A 5005-nucleotide genomic window follows, 5' to 3' on the forward strand; every position below is an offset into this window, starting at 1 on the left:
TTACAAAAATAATGATGACAGGGTTCCATTGAACACTGCGAACATAATGTACATAATGTTTAGTTCAATCTAAATGTGGTTACACCAAAGATCAGAGGAAATATAAGAAACTCACTCAACTCTCAGTGAGTTTCTCTTGGGGACTGCATAGCATAGTGGAGAATAATTCCCCAGTAAAGAAGCCAAGAGCAGAGACTATGCTGTGTACACATGTTCTACAGATTCTTGTGTATGTTAGTGCATACTTTATATTCACTGATATGCAAAGAGGAATCTTTCAGACTTAGAGTGTATGTGTGCAACCAATTCACACTAATAGTGATGAAAATTCTCCTTTCTCTTTCATCCAGTTTACAGGGTTATTACCTTCATCCTGTCTCCATGATTCAAAAATCTTCAACAGCTCCCATGGTCTATAGGACTGAGTTTAAGCTCCAGAGTTTGTCACAATACCGCATCATTCTCCCCGTGCAAATTTATCCCCACATTTGCCTCATCAGAGATCTTTTTCCCCATCTAGATAAGGTCCTGGTTGATCCTCAAGTGCTCTGCTCTTTCTCAGCTTCTCTTCATGTTCTTTCCTTTACCCTTCATCAGTCCACATGGGATTCACCCCTCAAGGTTCACATAAGCCTACATGGATTTCTCACTACTTTGATATATAATACAGTTATCCTTTCTGTGGTCAATTTTGGCACTTCTTCATATGCTATTTTGCAAAACTCATATCACTCAACTGATTCATATGCAAAGAGCACCATCCCCTGTCAGAATGCAATCTCAGGCATGGTAAGAACTCTGGTTTGGGGTTTTTGTTCTACCCTTATGTACTTATTTGTAACTACTATTGGCCAAAAAAAAGTGTTATGTACATAGTACCTCTGGAATTTATTTTTTATATATTTTTTTAGTTGTTAATGGACCTTTATATTATTTATTTATATGTGGTACTGAGAATCAAACCCAGTGCCTCACACATGTTAGGCAAGCACTTTACTAGTGAGCCACAACCCTATCCCCTGCCTCTGGTATTTTTTTTAAAAAGCATATACTAAAGCAAAGTTAATTATTTATAAGTATGTTATAAAGGAGTTTTTGAAAGCTGCAATTTTCCATTTTCTTCTTTCTTAATAAATTTTTATCTTGCAATATTTCTGAAATAAGCCTTATGGGTTACCTTGGGTAAGACAAACACATGTGAGAAGCAGGACTTAATTTTTAATGCATGCCTAGGGCCCGAGATATTCCTCCACTAATAAGGAAAAGAGGCATTACAGGGTTGATTTCATAACCCTTTCAGACAACTCTGTGACTAGCATAATAAATTTATATTCTCTGCAGCCATTCCTCATTGCAGGAAAAGGCAGCATAGAGGGCAGGGGAGAAGACATAATCATATGCTAGATAAATTCCTTCCTGGTCTATTCCTGCTACGTATGACAAAAATAAAATTTATTCTGAATATTCACAAACCATGTTCTTCAGGTCATTTATGCAATTTAGTCCCATGAACTGATGTTTAGGAGGCAATTCTAGAGTTGCTCTTCCCAGGAGTCTCTCTTCAGAAGTCCAGATATGCCTCTGGCGGCTTTCCATCACACTGGCTCTGAAATTCCAGCTGAAGTTGCTGTGCACTTTTCCCACTGATGGCAAGCTACAATGATCAATTTGACACTTGGAGCTCATACTTGGAGAGTTGAAAGAAGAGCTGAGAGTTCTTACACGGCTTGTCTGTACAGAAGATTTTCCACCACTATTGCTGAGGCAACTATGGAAGAGGGTTATACCCAGAATTGTCTTCCAGAAAAAATAAGGGGCGCTCAGTTGAATGAAAATTTCATATAAATCATGAATAGTTTTTTTTAACATATACGTTCCAGATATTTCATGAGAGATACTTAAATAAAAATCTACAATTACTTATCTAAAATTAAACTAGGCATCCAATTGTCAAAGTCTAGCAACCATGTGAACAGATGGTTAAAATGTTTTTACTATAGAAGAAGGGAATAATAGCATTTTCTATAGAACATTTTTAGGTACTTCATCAGAAACATAACTTTTATGAGTCTATCAAGTATTATAATTGATATTTTCCTTCTAGAAATCAAATAAATTGACATTTGACAAACCGTGAGCTGCACTGGAAGAAAATAAGAGAACACTACAAAAAAATAAATTTCTCTACTCTTTACCATTTCATCCCATAAACTGAGATCATGATTACCTTGATCTAGAGTAAATTCAGAAATGAGAAAAAAAATTGCTATCAAATCCAACATTTATATATAGGATATTGTGGAAAGAAGGGACCATCTCATTTTTTTTATCTGTAACAAATAGACAACATACTTTATTACAAATAGGGAATAAGGCAGCTTCCCTAAGAGTCTCTGAGAGGCCACTCAGGAACACTGATTCATGCAATTATCTTTTGCATCTAGCAGAAAACACATACTGTTTATAAATAATTGCCAATCTGGCCTAATCAACAATCTTTGGTAATAGAGTCTCTTGTTAAATATAGACAGGAATTCTCTTTCCATCCATTAAGTATTCTAGCTTCATTCTTAAAAGCAGACATCATAGATCTGGTTGGGACAGTCAGAGACAGAGACAAAAGAGAATATGAATGAGCTTGAAAACTTATAATTAAATTTCACTCTGAGTGAGCTCCTTAATTCTGTTCATGCAATGATCAACAGCATTAATGAGTAAAGGGATCCAACTCTCTTCTGGTTGAGGGGTCACATGCCTTGCTTTTGTCATTTCAAGTGCCTTTCTTAAAACAGTTACAAGTTTTGCAGAATTGATTTGCACAGTCAGGTGGCACATAGGTGGATATATGGTCAGAGCCAAATCATCCACACTAGGGCAGATCTCATCAGAAATATCCACAATATCATGCAGTTGAGCCATCTGATCCTTCTTCCCATTCTCTGTCACTAAGATCTGCATTTTCTTCAGGCAGGCTTTGGATGCTGTCACCAGTGCAAGGCATGGAATTATGAGCTCTTGATCTTCCTCAGACCAACATAAGTCTCACTTGCTTAGAAATCCAAACACTTCATCTTCATCATTGTGGTTGTCCTCCTCAGAATCATTCAAGAGGCCACAGTTAGGGTCACATTCTTCCACAGCCTGTTCCATTTCTTCATGTGCATCCTTCACAAAATCTACATTCTTTGTCAGCATTAATAGGGCCGCAGCTTTATTATCTCTTGGTATCTGAGGAACTTGCTGGCATGCAACCCAGACACTGATGCAGGAAATAAGGTCACTGTTTTCAGGGCTCTGAGATGGAGTGATGAGAAGCACTTCCTCAAGCTGAGCCATGCCTTCCACAATGTCCAAAGTGGCGCTTTTTACCATCTCTCTCAGGGTAATCCCATGTTCCTTGGAAAGTGACTAGTGCACTGCAATAATTGCCTGATGGCAGCACAGACTTGTTCACAGATCTTTTGGGTTTCCTGTGGTCAGAGTGATCCTGTGATCAGAATGGTGGCTTCCCCGACACTTAAACTGCTGCCTCATTGAGTCTTCTCCAGAACCTCTCCTGATTAAACTCCTCTGGGGTCTCCTGGGGTTCGCTGACAGGTGTAGTATGGTGGTCCGAACCGCCGCAAAAGGAAAAACTGAAGTGAGCGGAGCCACCTCCTGCGCTGGGGTCCTGCCGGCTTTAACCTGCCTGGGCTTTTCTCTACCCCAAGGCCACCACTGACCTTGCCACTCCCCACAGCGTCAGCTCATCCCGCACTCCAGGAAGAAGCAACCTCAGCTGGGCCGCCAAGTGCTGAAGCTCTTTCAAAGGCAGAGCCAGAGTGAGGACTGAGGCTGCAGATGCAGCTTCGCTCGCCATCTCTGGGGACCATCTCATTTTTAAGCAAGAATATAACAAGTGTCATGGAAGCCACTCTGAATACCCTTGTTTCCAGCTAAGTCAGTCATTTGTATATTGGCTCCCTCCCTCCCTCCCACATTCTTCAGTAATTTGTATTTGTCAAGAGTACAAGCTGTGTATCACAGAAGTCTACCTACCTATCCTGCTGCCTCAAATTAATATTGTTACATGGATGTCACGCACTTGTTCTCATTTTCTCTAACTGACAAAGATCTGCTCCTGAGTTTTCAGCATGGCTGTTTATCATCAGTGAATAAAACCCCAAGGACAATAAAATGCATCATCCTATTTGGATCCTATTCCATAAAACCTGATGTCCTTAGTGATACAGGACTGTGACACTGGCTGCTTTTCCACTGGCTATTTTGGGGTGACAGCTGGTAAAGAATGTTATGCCCTGATCCTCACGAAAAGGCCACTAAGTAGAGCAGCAAGAATATGTGACAGTTTCCATTTAAAAAGAGCCACATCATGGACAAGAAACATGTGGCCAGCAGAGACGCCCTAGTTTTGTATAATTTGGAAGATCCACGATGTCAATCCCATGGTTTAGAAAAAAAAATATTAAAGAGTTTACCTAGGACTGTTTGATTGGCAAGTTGATGACTGATTTATGAATTAAATCAGGTCATCATGTAAGACACTCAATTGCTAAATACATACTGGTTGCTGTGCTTGCTTGAAAATTAGGGAGATCCTCAAAATGAGAGCTGACTGGAAAGATCAAATGAAAATGAAGACTTAGTGGAACTTATTCTGGAAAATTCAAGCTAAATTGTGATTGGCTTTGTTTATACAGACTTAATTTTTCCCAATTTAAATGTATTAGTTTATTATGAATTTTACTTTGGAAGCATCTTAAAATAGTTTGAATGTATTCTTTTTCTACTGATTCAATTCCATTAGCTGAATATTTTTTTCCAGAACCAGTCCCATTTCTAAATTGAGAGTGACTTTTCTAAGTCTCAGCATTGTTCTAAAATTCAAAAGAGGGCTGCCACCTGGTGGGAAATACCAGAATTTACTTTGATTACAGTTGGGCTACATAAAAACCTACACATATTTTCTTTCTTTCTATTTTGATGGATTTACATCCTGTCAGCA

At 39.0% G+C, this 5005-nt stretch overlaps 1 pseudogene; it reads right to left on the reverse strand.

Moving 5' to 3' along the window:
* Positions 1–2652: 2652 nt before the first annotated feature.
* Positions 2653–3859, reverse strand: LOC114086823 (cyclin-D1-binding protein 1-like; annotated as a pseudogene).
* Between the last annotated feature and the right edge of the window lie 1146 nt (positions 3860–5005).

The sequence above is a fragment of the Marmota flaviventris genome, chromosome 6 (assembly GCF_047511675.1).
Source record: "Marmota flaviventris isolate mMarFla1 chromosome 6, mMarFla1.hap1, whole genome shotgun sequence".
Classification (NCBI taxonomy): Eukaryota; Metazoa; Chordata; class Mammalia; order Rodentia; family Sciuridae; genus Marmota; species Marmota flaviventris.